Source organism: Nansenia antarctica (assembly GCF_963989245.1).
Source record: "Nansenia antarctica genome assembly, chromosome: 14".
NCBI classification, from domain to species: Eukaryota; Metazoa; Chordata; class Actinopteri; order Argentiniformes; family Microstomatidae; genus Nansenia; species Nansenia antarctica.
This window is the reverse complement of record NC_137684.1, coordinates 158,311-173,799: the sequence shown is the minus strand read 5'-3', so window position 1 is coordinate 173,799 and position 15,489 is coordinate 158,311. Positions and strand designations below refer to the sequence as shown.

The 15,489-nt window shown below is 42.9% G+C and overlaps 1 long non-coding RNA gene across 1 annotated transcript; it reads left to right on the top strand.

Annotated features, from left to right (window-relative positions):
* The first annotated feature begins 9,391 nt into the window (after positions 1 to 9,391).
* LOC308170325 lies at positions 9,392 to 10,758 on the top strand. The gene is made up of 4 exons (XR_013937785.1): positions 9,392 to 9,811; positions 10,019 to 10,087; positions 10,467 to 10,555; positions 10,676 to 10,758. It is a non-coding gene; the product is annotated as an uncharacterized lncRNA (long non-coding RNA).
* Positions 10,759 to 15,489: the final 4,731 nt, after the last annotated feature.

The window sequence follows — 15,489 nt, the reverse complement described above, 5'->3', positions numbered from 1 at the left end:
ACAGTAAATCATTATTTTCCTACCAGAGTATTGCAGTACTTGTAATAATGAGTAGACACAGTATTTCCTGAACAAACACTGTTGTTTCCAATTCACAATACGGAATCAGGGGTAAGTAATTACATTTAGCATGTTAGAAGATACTTTTCTAAATTGCTTTACATTCAGTATTACCTGGAACACACTGCATTGTGTGCCCTTATAGTGGAGAAGTCAAACTCCTCCCCACAATTTACACACTGGACCGAGGGTCCACACTGGGCCTGTCTGTTATTCACGACCTATTTGTGGAGACAAATCACATTTAAATATAAATTAGTTCAACTTCAGGAACATTCATTCAGTATTTTATTAATATTTGGGACACAACACAACCTGATATCGAATCTTACATTCACAGAGGTCAGACTGCGTTGCAGTGGCCGGACATAAACCGTTGCATGGTTCAGTATCTCCTTCAGATACTGAACCGTGTACCCCTCATTTGGGCATGGAATCACTTCCAAATTGCGGCTCTGTGTAGACCCCGCAACTTTCATTAGCTCAAACCCACCCCCCTCACGCAGTTTAGGGTAGGCTGAGAAGCGCAATTCTGCCAATTCCTCTGCACTGCGTTGGTTTCCTGTGAAATTGAGAGGGACAGACAAGACAAATAATGCACAGATCAGGTGCTGGGTTGAGATGACAGAAACTGGCTACACACTACAGACTGTCTGGCTACACACTACAGTGTACAACTGGCTACACACAGTACAGACTTTCAGGTGACATACCTCGAAAGGTCAGGCGACCGTCCCCCAAACCCATGCCCAGCAGGTTGTCTTTCACAACCCTTGTAGGGACCATCCTCATGTCTTTCTTCTCCAGGCAGCAGAAATTGTGGGTGTAGATGGTTACCCCCAATCCCTGAGCTGGGCTTCTCTGAGTCTGGAGGCGCCTTCCCCTGGAGGCTGTATTGTTTCCCCTGGAGGCTGTATTGTTTCCCCGGGAGGCTGTATTGTTTCCCCTGGAGGCTGTATTGTTTCCCCTGGAGGCTGTATTGTTTCCCCGGGAGGCTGTATTGTTTCCCCTGGAGGCTGTATTGTTTCCCCTGGAGGCTGTATTGTTTCCCCGGGAGGCTGTATTGTTTCCCCTGGAGGCTGTATTGTTTCCCCTGGAGGCTGTATTGTTTCCCCTGGAGGCTGTATTGTTTCCCCTGGAGGCTGTATTGTTTCCCCTGGAGGCTGTATTGTTTCCCCTGGAGGCTGTATTGTTTCCCCTGGAGGCTGTATTGTTTCCCCGGGAGGCTGTATTGTTTCCCCTGGAGGCTGTATTGTTTCCCCTGGAGGCTGTATTGTTTCCCCTGGAGGCTGTATTGTACGGAAGGAACAGTCTCACAACTTCTACTAACAAAAGAAAAGTTGACAGTTAATCCAAGGTCATGTTGTTCAATTCCTGGATTTCCAGGTATTTAGATTACCTCTGCCCCGTTCACCATGATTTGAGGCATTTGAGTCCAGATTAGTGCAGACTAGTGTCTGACAAGGCTGCTGTGCACAGAGACACTACTACACAGGCCCGCACAGCTTATATTCATTTGAAACTGATGGAGATGCATGTAAATGCAGTTTGAGTAAAAAATAATTTCCTACCATCAGTAGGGTGCCGTGGGGTGCTTGTTCCTGGCGCTGGAGTTCCTAGCACTGCTGGAGTTCCTGGCGCTGGAGTTCCGGTGCCACTCCCAGAAAAAGTTGCTGCTGGTAATAAATTAACATTAGCTACAATGTATAGTTCCCTCGTACACAAGCTAAGTAAAGAGAGGCTAAGCATGGTCCTAAAAATAAAGGTGAATAGGCAACCACTAGACATTTGAAATAACACTGCCAAAAGTCTTAAGTGGGCGTGTCCGTGGAAACCAGGGGTAACAACCACGCGACCGAATGACATATGCGAACTTGATAAATATCTACTTCTTCTCTGGGCCCAGGGGGGGGAATAGAGAGCGTTCGCAAGAAATATCCTGCGATGACAGGCTCCTTGTTAAACGAGTCGACTCTCAATACAGTCTGTTCTCTCTCTTCTGTTCTCTCTCTCTTCTGTTCTCTCTCTCTTCTGTTCTCTCTCTCTTCTGTTCTCTCTCTCTTCTGTTCTTGAAGGGGGGACTGAGGTAGTGACAGTTGAAGGGGGGACTGAGGTAGTGACAGTTGAAGGACTGAGGTAGTGACAGTTGAAGGGGGGACTGAGGTAGTGACAGTTGAAGGACTGAGGTAGTGACAGTTGAAGGGGGGACTGAGGTAGTGACAGTTGAAGGACTGAGGTAGTGTCAGTTGAAGGGGGGACTGAGGTAGTGACAGTTGAAGGGGGGACTGAGGTAGTGACAGTTGAAGGACTGAGGTAGTGTCAGTTGAAGGACTGAGGTAGTGACAGTTGAAGGACTGAGGTAGTGACAGTTGAAGGACTGAGGTAGTGACAGTTGAAGGACTGAGGTAGTGACAGTTGAAGGACTGAGGTAGTGACAGTTGAAGGACTGAGGTAGTGACAGTTGAAGGACTGAGGTAGTGACAGTTGAAGGGGGGACTGAGGTAGTGACAGTTGAAGGACTGAGGTAGTGACAGTTGAAGGACTGAGGTAGTGTCAGTTGAAGGACTGAGGTAGTGTCAGTTGAAGGACTGAGGTAGTGACAGTTGAAGGACTGAGGTAGTGACAGTTGAAGGGGGGACTGAGGTAGTGACAGTTGAAGGACTGAGGTAGTGTCAGTTGAAGGACTGAGGTAGTGTCAGTTGAAGGGGGGACTGAGGTAGTGTCAGTTGAAGGACTGAGGTAGTGACAGTTGAAGGACTGAGGTAGTGACAGTTGAAGGGGGGACTGAGGTAGTGACAGTTGAAGGACTGAGGTAGTGACAGTTGAAGGACTGAGGTAGTGACAGTTGAAGGACTGAGGTAGTGTCAGTTGAAGGGGGGACTGAGGTAGTGACAGTTGAAGGACTGAGGTAGTGACAGTTGAAGGACTGAGGTAGTGACAGTTGAAGGACTGAGGTAGTGTCAGTTGAAGGGGGGACTGAGGTAGTGTCAGTTGAAGGACTGAGGTAGTGACAGTTGAAGGACTGAGGTAGTGTCAGTTGAAGGACTGAGGTAGTGACAGTTGAAGGGGGGACTGAGGTAGTGACAGTTGAAGGACTGAGGTAGTGACAGTTGAAGGACTGAGGTAGTGACAGTTGAAGGACTGAGGTAGTGTCAGTTGAAGGGGGGACTGAGGTAGTGTCAGTTGAAGGACTGAGGTAGTGACAGTTGAAGGACTGAGGTAGTGTCAGTTGAAGGACTGAGGTAGTGTCAGTTGAAGGACTGAGGTAGTGACAGTTGAAGGACTGAGGTAGTGACAGTTGAAGGGGGGACTGAGGTAGTGTCAGTTGAAGGGGGGACTGAGGTAGTGTCAGTTGAAGGACTGAGGTAGTGTCAGTTGAAGGGGGGACTGAGGTAGTGTCAGTTGAAGGACTGAGGTAGTGTCAGTTGAAGGACTGAGGTAGTGACAGTTGAAGGACTGAGGTAGTGTCAGTTGAAGGACTGAGGTAGTGACAGTTGAAGGACTGAGGTAGTGACAGTTGAAGGGGGGACTGAGGTAGTGACAGTTGAAGGACTGAGGTAGTGACAGTTGAAGGACTGAGGTAGTGTCAGTTGAAGGGGAGACTGAGGTAGTGACAGTTGAAGGGGGGACTGAGGTAGTGACAGTTGAAGGACTGAGGTAGTGTCAGTTGAAGGACTGAGGTAGTGACAGTTGAAGGACTGAGGTAGTGACAGTTGAAGGACTGAGGTAGTGACAGTTGAAGGGGGGACTGAGGTAGTGACAGTTGAAGGGGGGACTGAGGTAGTGACAGTTGAAGGACTGAGGTAGTGTCAGTTGAAGGGGGGACTGAGGTAGTGACAGTTGAAGGACTGAGGTAGTGACAGTTGAAGGGGGGACTGAGGTAGTGACAGTTGAAGGACTGAGGTAGTGTCAGTTGAAGGACTGAGGTAGTGTCAGTTGAAGGGGGGACTGAGGTAGTGACAGTTTAACATCCATAACATGTGGGCTCTTTGACTGGCTCTTTGCTAGCTATGCACGTAGTCTATGCACAGCTGCTTCACTAATCCAATAGATTGGCTACACACTACAGTCACTGTCGTTTACGTTACTACGAGGCCTTAATTATTTACCACATTCATTTTCTACACATCCAGTTTTGACCGATCAGACACTTCCCCTGACAGAGGCGATCTGTCTTTAACGCCACGCATATGTTGGTCCTATTCAAACACTGCCCAGTGCATGGTTAATTTATGTTAGCTAACACTAGAGTAGTTAATATGGGGCACTTTTCTTTGATCTCGATTTCCTTTGTTCTTTTTTATGAGGGGGGGGGGTCATAAAACATGGGCTCTTTTACAGAAGGGGGGGTTTATTTACCCCCCGCGTTGTGGTTTTATTAACCCTCGCCATTTGCTCAGAACACGCAGGTGTTTAGGAAGGGGGGGGGGCAAAACGATAGTTGACGCAGGTGTTAGTTGACACACACGCACACACACACACACACACACACACACAGGGTTACCCTAACCCTAACCCTTAATTAGGAAGGGGGATGCCCCAAATGACTAGGGGTGAAATGTAGCTGTCTAGCTGTGTCTATCAGTTAAATTGTCAAAGACTCAACTTGTTAGAAAGAGACTTAGGGTTAGAAATGAAATTAGAGGAAAAGATGCCGAGGGGGGAGCGAACTCTCTCTCCGGTCGATACAATATATAATAACATATAATACTCACATTATCATGTCCTTTCGGGCTTTCATGTGGACAGGGGATGTCATACTGTCTCCCTAAAAAAGTATGTACATAGTACATCTATGTATATCTATCTGACTCTAACTCTAACTCTTAAGAGAGTGAACGGGGGTTTCGTATCAGCAGTCAGATATGCGTTCAGACTGCCTCTGTTGTTAGACAGACACATCGAGTTGCTTTTCCTGCCTCTCTGCTACTCCCAACCCCTCTCTCTGAAGCGTCATTCTGACAGCAAGAGACAACAGGCTAGGGTAGACTACTGTTGGGTGATCTTGGTTACCAGAATGGTCCTAGAGTTTGCGTCGACATCGACTGCGCAAAATGGGGAACGTGTACAATCCTGTCAAACTTTGCCAAAAGGACACCCCCGCAAAAACACATCTAGAATGCCAGGTTTGATCAACCTGAATGTGATACCTTCCAACCAGCTGCATCCCAAAATACCCTGCATCCCAAAATTGCCATTGTAAATTACAGATAGACCTGTTAGAACATCAGTTGTCTTTTAGCGGACCTCTTGGACACCCAATTTATACCAAGTTATACCAATAGTAGAGGCCAATAGTAGTGACTACCCCATCCCTGGCATATTACTTTTTCAGCTATCGCCAACATTCACAATGTTATTAACATGTTTATAGAAATAGACTGTAAATTGTAGTAATGGCAACAATTGGCTTTATCGCAACAAAACATGAATCAAATGAATCAAAGTAATCGCGTTATTTCCAGATTGTAAGCTTTCAAATGATGTGTCATACATAGACATCGGGAAAAAATGTAAGACAACATGAGTATTTGAAACTTGTTAACCCTGAAAACTAAACATTTCAGGGTTGTAGATGTTGCTTGGCAGAGCATTGAGATTGTTTCATCATCGCGTCTTTTTGAGAACGCACTAACGGTACCCAAATGCTTGGACGCACAGCCGAGTCCTGGCGAACGGGTGAACTTATAATACAGGGCAGGTATTATAAGGCTACTGTGAGTAGGCTACTCGGAATTCACCTCAACACCTCATATCAGCACGGTTGTCAACCGATTGTCAAGTCAAAAACAGAACTGTATCATTTTACGCACAAAAATAAAACCTTAGCCTAACTCACTCAATGAGCGACATCTGAGACAACTCAGGAGACACTTTTCAGGAACCCTCTGCCTAATACCATCAATCATACTATCATATACCACATAAATTATTAGATTGATGGTATTTTATGCGGTATATGATAGTGTGATTGAAGCGCCCCATCGCAGACAGGTTTAGAGAGAACCACAATGAATGAATCAAATGAATCCTGCTTTTTTATGAGGGGGGGTCATAAAACATAAGCTCTTTTACAGAAGGGAGGGGGCTTATTGGCCCCAGCGTTGTGGTTTTATTCACCCAGCCATTTGTTCACAACACCCCCCCAAACGGAGGGTTGGGTCAAAACGAAAGTTGACGTAGAGGAGGAGGTGTTAGGAAGGGGATTCCCCCAAATGACTGGCAAGGGTTGAAATGTGTTTAAATAGACTTGCTGTATCTATCACTTTAATGTCAAAGACTCAACAATGGCTACTTGTGATGATTTCGCATGTATGGATTTCAATGACATCGGATCAGACGCCGAGATCGACCGGCTGGGATCGCTAGTGTTGGCACCGCGGAAGAGGAAGAAGCATTATCCTGATCAGACATTCGGACTTTTCATGAGATCACAGGCTGAAAATGTCACTGGTTTTGTCAGTTTGAACGAGGGGCGCACCGCCTGTTATTCCTTCAACAATGATGACCGTGTGGTGCAGCTCTATGTGTTAGAAGCGGGGAGCAAACATGATCAAACGACTGCAGTTGTGCCATTCAGTGCTGGAGATTGGAGAATGTTACAACTACACTAATATCCTTAACTTATGTCCTAATCACACTACTGTCATACAAGTCGTACCTTCTCCTTGACATGGACATACACACCTGCTACCTTCTTTGAAAGAAATCGTGATTTATTCAGTGAAAACTAGTACAGCACATGATAGCATACCATAGCATAGCATTCGCGAACACAGTCAATCAATCAACTTAGCACAACAACTAGCGCCGTAGCTAAAGGCTACTATCATGTACTATACTAGAATAGATCTGTATCTGTATTATAACATATAATAATAAGAATAGAATAACATAATAATTCGTAATTGTAAGTCGCTTTGGATAAAAGCGTCTGCTAAATGACCAAATTAATTTAATAATTAATTAATAACAAGTAGCTTCTTTTAGCCTAGCCTAACCCTAGCCTTCTAGGGAGAGAGGAGGTGCTGCCAGCCCAACACTGTAGTCTGTTGTTGTTAGTTAGTTAGCCTACTTTAGCCATTGCTGTTCTGAGCGACATTGCCTGGGTTAGTTATTCCAAAGATTTTGAAAAGCTAGATCAATCAGTGTCTATCTTTCCTATTGCCCCCGTGACAGCACCATGTAGTGCTTCTTCACCTCATAGTTATGTATCAAGTCTTATCTGACGTTTTTTTCCCCACTTCTGTGGGAAACTTCGCTAGCAACACGAGTAGAGCTTTGCATCTGCATCGCACGTTGAAGTACGTCAAGTCCATCCCACCAGGTTGCGCCAGAACGGTGGGTCACGGTCCGCGGTGTGCACGGAGCGTTATTGAGTCAACTGGTATTGTGGTTATCACCAAGTTCTCCCATACAGTGCTGATATTCCATGGAAATTATAGGGAGAAAGACGCTGTGAGAGAACAGGGCTATAGACTCTCTTACCCGTCTGTGGTAATAACAGTGTCGCTGCTTTCATGTTACGATGGGGTAATGTGTTTGGACCCAGGCGCAGAGTAGAACAGAGTAGACGGAAGCATGAGTATAATAAATAATAACGGTACTCTTTATTTTGAGTAAACGGAACAAATAATAACCGCACAGTAAGCGAATAAACAAAAGAGGAGAAAACAAGTCTCCGATAAACGTTTTAAATAATAACAGGAACAAGGCAGAGCAATGTACTTACAATCGTCAACTATACTTATTTCCTAATCCGGCGAGGAACAATAAGGCTAAGAAGAATCGTGTACATATAACAAACGCAACATGAAGTGAACAACCGACAACCAGAGGGGAAACAGAGGGATCTAAATAGCCACAGCCAAACAACACACACCAGGTACAAATCAGTTAATTAGGACAGACAAATGCATACATAAAACACCAGAGGGCGCCAAAGGGTCGCTCCACAATAAGGTCGCTTCCCCAACCCTTACACTTTCATACGTCACGCGTGGTATCAACCAATGAAAATGCGTAGGGGCGTGGACAACATGCAAGATACGCCCCCATATATTTGCATACATTACTGATAAAGTGGAAAAGAAAGAATGAATGTGGAAAAGAATAAATACATATAGAAATGTATTGTGGTATACTGTGTGTATTTGTATGTGTATTTGTTCATACATTCATTTATGTGTGTATATATTTATTGTTAATTTTGTCAGACTTGGTCCTCCATACAGGGGAGCCACCCCTCCTAAATTTCGTTGTTTGGTACCTGTACTATAGCAATGACAATAAAGACCATTCATTCATTCATTCATTCATTCATTCATTCATTCATTCATTCATCCATTCATCCACAGTAGTAGATTATAAAGACATACAATGTAGTTGAGCATTTCTCAGCTTTAACCTTCATATGCCATTTGCTTGTGAGTTTGTGTCTATTGTATTACCCCCAAAGTGTCCTTTTTGCTTATTGTCCAGAATGCGTTATTCCCTGTAGGTAATGAGGCCACACCAGAAAGAAATTTTCTTTCTAGATTCGCAGTATTTCAAAACTCCAAGGGGATTCACCTCTGAAGCCTACAGAACACTATTAAGGTTGCCCCAAATATTTTTTGCTCTGGCAGTCACGTTCCCCTGACCTGCCTGGCGGTCTCCTGACCTGCCTATGATGACACATTTCCAACACAATGAAAGAGAGACACAGAGAAATCCTCCTCATTGAACTTTTGCAAATAAGCATGATCGACCGACTTGCATGGTGTGAAGTGGTTCTGAAGCAGCAGTGGTACGAATGTTGTTCCTTTTTTCTCTCCTGTAGGAGGTGTGTACTTCTTTGTTTGACTTGGACAGAGAAGCCTGGTCTGGATTTGGAGGTATTGTTTGAATGTTACTATCATATTATAGCTATAGTCATAATTACCTACTATTCTCTAACTGTAACTTTTCTTCGTACAGGGGCTTCCGAGGCAGACCAGTGGCAATGACTGTGGTGTCTTCATGATAATGGTGAGTTATGGTAATGCCACCAAGTGATATGGCACACTTGATTGTTCCTTAAAACCATCAAAAAAATTGTAAATGTATGTAACAATGAATGACCACCACTAAGACCTGACCAACATTCTGTTTGTGCATTTGCAAATAAAAAGGTGTGCAATAAAAGGTATTAAGGAGCATTCATGTGTGCAGACCTCTCATATCACTTTCCTATGGAGTTATCAGCCATGTACATTTCATTGGATGTGTGTGACTACCTTCTCACTGAGTTATAAGCTGTCACATGGTAATCTTGTCTTTGTGTCTTTTCTCATTACAGTATGCCTGGTATTTCGCCATGGAGGCTACCTTTGACTTCAGCATTGTAAGTATTAAGAAAACAAGAACCCATTATATCAATATGCTATAAGACTTTGAATGCAAATTGAGTAACTGCTCTTTCTTTAGGATGACATGTCTCTCCTGAGAAGGTGGTGGTGTATTGTCCTGGTGGAAAACCTTGGGCTGGAAGGGTATGCTGCAGTGCTACAAAAATAATAATTGTATTTGTACATTTATTATCAAGAGGACTTTGGGGTAACACCTGGCCCTACAATTCAACCTTCCGGTGAAGAGAATGTGTGTTAATTTCAGATTTGGAAGGAAGTTTGCTCACTTTAGTGAGGAAGGCAGAGCGACCCTTCACGACAGTGTCCCACCTGTATTCAGGACCTATTCAAGTCTTAAAAGGAGGCATGCAAGCAACACCATGGTCAGTGCATCTCTCACTAAGTATCTATGACCGTGTGCCTGTTTCTGAATGGGCTACTGCTCCTAAAACACATACTCCATGCAACTTTATGGCACATGCAATATGTTTAGTGGTACTGTGTCATTCTGAATCCAGCCTGGATCTCTTTTTGAAGTAGTTAACCCTTTCATGTAAAACATACTGGCAATAATGGTGGACTCTGTACAGATGCCACTGGACACTGACGAGGACCACGCGTACTTCAAGAGGCCTTACAGCTTTCCTCCTAAAGAATTGGTTAGTGTGAATGAAGTTTATTGCATACAAACATACTATCCACCATTCACAGCTGTACACATAGTCATGCTTATGTGTGTATCCATTTAGGAAAGTGATGTTACCATGGACAAAGATGTCAGAAGCCTGGATAGTGAATCTTTGCCTCATTGGATGTTTCCAGTTGCAGGGCTTTGTGTTTAGAAAACAGACAGAAACAAACTGAAGTTGCTATAGATGTGGTCATTTGCTGCCATTGTAAGGGCAGGCCTGTAATCTCGCCCGGCAGGAAACCAGAACACATTTGGTTGTGTAGCCCCTCCAATGGTGACATTAGTGTAAATCATCTACATTTGACTATAACTGGTGAACGTGTGGCTTTAATCACTTCATGACACAGGCAACAGTCCACGCCATTGCAGCTGTAAACTGTGTTTCCAATGAGAAAGCCATGGAAATGTATACATGTGGACCACAGTATGACTTGAGGTAAGCTGGAAACATGAGGAGAGTCCTAATACAATTTCCATGACAGTTTGCAACCACTGATGAATGTGAGTTTCTTAAATTATTTATTAATCACTTCTTTATAACATTTTGTCTCAACAGTGAGAAGCAGCTATAGCGCATCTCACAAGATGCGACTGAATGCGCTTCAATCAAGACATCATTGCTGTTTGCACTTTATCGCAAGTGCTCTTTCAACATTGTCTCTATGGTCTTTCAGCTTCCTTTTCTGTTCTTTGCTCAAAGACCATATAATGGTGAGATACAAATAAAACTTGAATTGATTTGATCCCTTGTACACTTTTTTTGGTCATTTGTGTTGCAACACACCTGTACATTCTGCACTCTACCCTGTTAGGCCCTTATTTTACTCTAGACAGAAGGGTTGTAACACTTGGGCACTCAGCACCATGGACACCTCCAGCCCAGCACCTTGCACCACGGTTCCTGCCCTGCTCCATGGATTACAACGATGATCGCCTGACCCTTGCCTGACTCCACCAAGTCCTTTGCCTGACCCCTCAAACCTGTTTGACCTAATAAAGTCCCACACATGGGGTCATTGACATTCTTTTATTTATATACAGTTAGGTCTGGAAGTATTTGGACAGTGACACAATTTCCATAATGTTGTCTCTGTATGCCACCACAAAGGATTTGAAATGAAACAATCGAGATGTAATTGAAGTGCATACTTTCAGCTTTAATTCAAGGGGTTGAACAAAAATATTGTATGAAACATTTAGGAATTGCAACCATTTTTATACACAGTCCCCTATTTTCAGGAGCTCAAAAGTAATTGGACAAATTAACAATCATAAGTAAAATGTTCATTTTTAATACTTTGTTGAGAATCCTTTGCAGGCAATGACTGCCTGAAGTCTGGAACACATGGACATCACCAAATGCTGGGTTTCCTCCTTTGTGATGCTTTGTCAGGCCTTTACTGCAGCAGTCTTCAGTTGTTGTTTGTTCGTGGGTCTTTCTGCCTTTAGTTTTGTCTTCAGCAAGTGAAATGCATGCTTGATTGGGTTGAGATCAGGTGATTGACTCTGGCCATTGCAGAATATTCCACTTCTTTGCCTTAAAAAACTCCTGGGTTGCTTACACACTATATTTTGGGTCATTGTCCATCTGTATTGTGAAGCACCATCCAATCAACTTTGCTGAATTTGTCTGAATCTGAGCAGACAGAATATCCCTAAACACTTCAGAATTCATCTGTCTGCTTCTGTCTTCACATCATCAATAAACACTAGTGACCCAGTGCCATTGGAAGCCATGCATGTCCATGTCAACACACTGCCTCCACAGTGTTTTACAGGTGATGTGGTATGCGTCGGATCATGAGCCGTTCCAAGCCATACTTTTTTCTTCCCATCATTCTGGTACAGGTTGATCTTAGTTCCATCGGTCCAAAGAATGCTGTTCCAGAACAGGGCTGGCTTTTTTAGATGTTTTTGGTCAAAGTCTAATCTGGCCTTTCTATTCTTGAGGCTTATGAATGGCTTGCACCTTGTGGTGAACCCTCTGTATTTGCTTGTGTGAAGTCTTTCTTTTATGGTACACATGGATAATGATATGCCTAACTCCTGGAGACTGTTCTTCACTTGGCTGGATGTTGTGAAGGGGTTTTTCTTTACCATGTAAAGGATCCTGTGATCATCCACCACTCTTGTCTTCCATGGACGTCCAGACCTTTTTGTGGTGCCGAGCTCACCAGTGCATTATTTTTTTCTCAGAATGTACCAAACAGTTAATTCGGCCACTATTAATGTTCCCACTATCTCTCTGATGGATTTTTGTTTTGTTTTTACAGCCTAAGGATGGCCTGTTTCACTTGCATTGAGAGCTCTGTTGACTGCATGTTGTGCGTATACAGCAACAGCCTCCAAATGCAAATGCCACACTTGGAATCAACTCAGACCTTTTACCTGCTTAATTGATAAAGAAATAATGAAGGAATAAATAGCCCACACTGGCCCATGAAACAACTTTTGAGTCAATTGTCTAATTACTTTTGGTTATTATATATAAAAGAGCTATAATTCATAAACCCTTCCTTCAATTTGGATGTGTATACCCTTAACCTAAAGCTGAGAGTCTGCACTTTAAGCCCAGTAAATTATGTTGGAAATCTCATATAAGATACGTTAGATCCCAAGTATCAAGGAGTATTGCAGTATTGTGCAGGGCAAAACATATTCTGGAACAGAGGATGTTGGATACTCTATATTGTTGTCTTGTCTTACCCTATTTGAGTTACTGTGTGGAGATATGGGGAAATGAATATAAAAGCACTTTAAACCATTGATTACACTACAGAAAAAAGCTATGAGGATTGTACATAAGGTCGGATTTCGTGATCACACTAATAACTTGTTCCTAATGTCAAATGCCTTAAAGCTGATGGACTTATTCAAATTCATTTAAATTGGCACAGTTAATGTATAAAGCAAAGACTCAAGAACTCCCACGTAACATTAACAAATGATTTATAGAGAGGGATAAGGGGAGAGGTCATTTGAGAGGTAACCACAACTTTAACAAGGGTTATGCTCGCACCCATCTCAGGAGCAGGTGCATATCATTCTACGGAGTTACCATATGGAATGGGCTAGAGGAAAATATGAAGGAAAGCAGAAATATTGCTCTATTTAAAAAAAAAGTTTAAATTATTATTTTTTGTTAAATACCAAAATTAGGAAAGGGAAGGTTGTTAATCTTCTGGAAACTAAGGTGTGGTTTTCTGTGTCTTTTTCTTCTGTATTACATTGTGGATACTGATGCTTGTTATTTATTTATTTTGTTTTGTTTCAGTATTAAGAATGGAAAAATTATGTTTATTTATTTATTTTGTGTCAATATTAAGAATGAAAAAGTATTAGAACGGATGATACTGAAATATATGTATTAATTAATTGGATTATATAATGTAAGCATAATTGTTAAGTATAAACAGGGGTAGGACAGGCTTCTTCCTACTCCTTTTCGAACAATTGATAGGACTGTACTCTACATATTAGTTATTAGTTATTTATTATTTTTATTTTTAAATCATGTTCGAAATAAAGATTCATTCATTCATTCATATTCATTATATGACTGTAACTTGTGTATGACTGTAACAGAGGTTTTGGTAAACAGCTAAAATAACACAAATTCTGTCTGTGACCAAATATATATATGGGCCTAACTGTCGAATCCATTGCTGGAAATGTGTTTATTTGGTTTCCACCGTCGTAAGGCGATGACGTAGTCCGAACCAAATATGCAAATATGCAGGCGCAATATGCAAATATGCAGGCGCGGTTTGATGACGCGCTCCAACCAAATATGGTCCATCAAGCGTCCGGGTGATAGGCGTGATGTCCGCAGCTGGACCTTTTGGAGATGTGCACGTCAAGCCTCTCCGTAGGCAAGGCGGGCCCACGCGGGACTACGCAAGGCTACGGCGTCGACTTTACGCAGAACTTTAAACCGGCCTTGGATGTAAACACGTGCTTGTGTCACCCCGGATGTTACAAACCTCGGCATGATGGGAAATGTAGTCCTTCTAACCAGCCAATGAGAAGTTCAGGCAGTGGCGGGCGGTGCATTTCACACCTAGGCCTTCAGTGATGTCCGACACATTCCTACCTGAATTATTCTACCTCTTAATACCATCGTTATGACGCCATGGCTCTAGAAACTAGACAGAAACACAGTATAACCGGGCGTTGCATCACCTTAACATAGTCAGACAAGTACAACAGAGTTATATTAATATTTCCGAAGCATTTTTAATCAATAAATCCGCATTTACAATGAAGAGTGTTAAACTAACATCTTTAAGATCACTACATTACCCACGTCTGTCGTCTCGTCCACCATAATAGCGACAAAGGGTGCCTTTTTAATCTCCATTTTGATCTCTTCTTCCATCACTTCAGCAATAGCAAAAATCAGGTCGTTTTGTATTTTGCCTGACGTCCCAGTAAACACTTTGTTTGTGGACAGGTGGTAATGTAAATCTGGGTTGTTTTCAGCCAGAAAAGAAAGAAGCTCAACGTAGTTTCCTCTGTTTGTGGACTTGGCGCTTTCATTGTGTCCCCTAAATGAAAGTTATTGTTTACCCAAAAACAGGACACAATCGATCAGTATTATCGATCAGTCAACGAAAGCTTTCGTTGTGGCGCTCCGTTTCCCTGCGCACTTTCAAAAGTTTCACATCTACCGGCATAGTTCCGCATCTCAATAGTGAATATCAATAGTGCGTATCAATAGTGCGTATCAATAGTGCAGATCCAATCAAAAGACGTGCTGGGTGCCTTACAGCAGGCGCCGTTGTTGCTTTTGCTCGCATCTACGTAGGTTTACTAGGTACGCCACAGGTTTTCTCGTTCCAACGTTAAGTTACAGGTCGAATCCGCGGCACCGTTTAATGTGCAGGTGGGCAGATTTTTGAGCCCCCTAGCAACACATTTTGATTGGATAAAAGCTCTAACATAAAGGCCAGCCCTCCAAATCTCAATCGGAGACTGGAAGCAGCGCAACCAAGAGGAAAGCTATGAAATGAAGAGAATAGACTATGGGGAATCATTAATACATATTTGTGGAAAATATATATTAAAATAAAATGTATATTCTGATGATGTTTAGGCCAGCAGAGAAGGCCTTGCTGGCCCTGACGGCACACCACTGAGTTCAGGAGTATCTATTATGTTTGTGTTGTGCTAATAAATGTAGATCCACACAGGTATACAAACTGAGCTCCGTTTACTGCCATGTGCCATTCATTCTGACAACACACACACACCGTCGTAAAGCACTAACAGACGTACGTAACGTGACGTCGTAAAGGGCAACAAAGTGCTGCAAAGACAATGACACTGTCGTGCATAACATTTCCCCCCCCTTTCCAAAACTCAAACAAC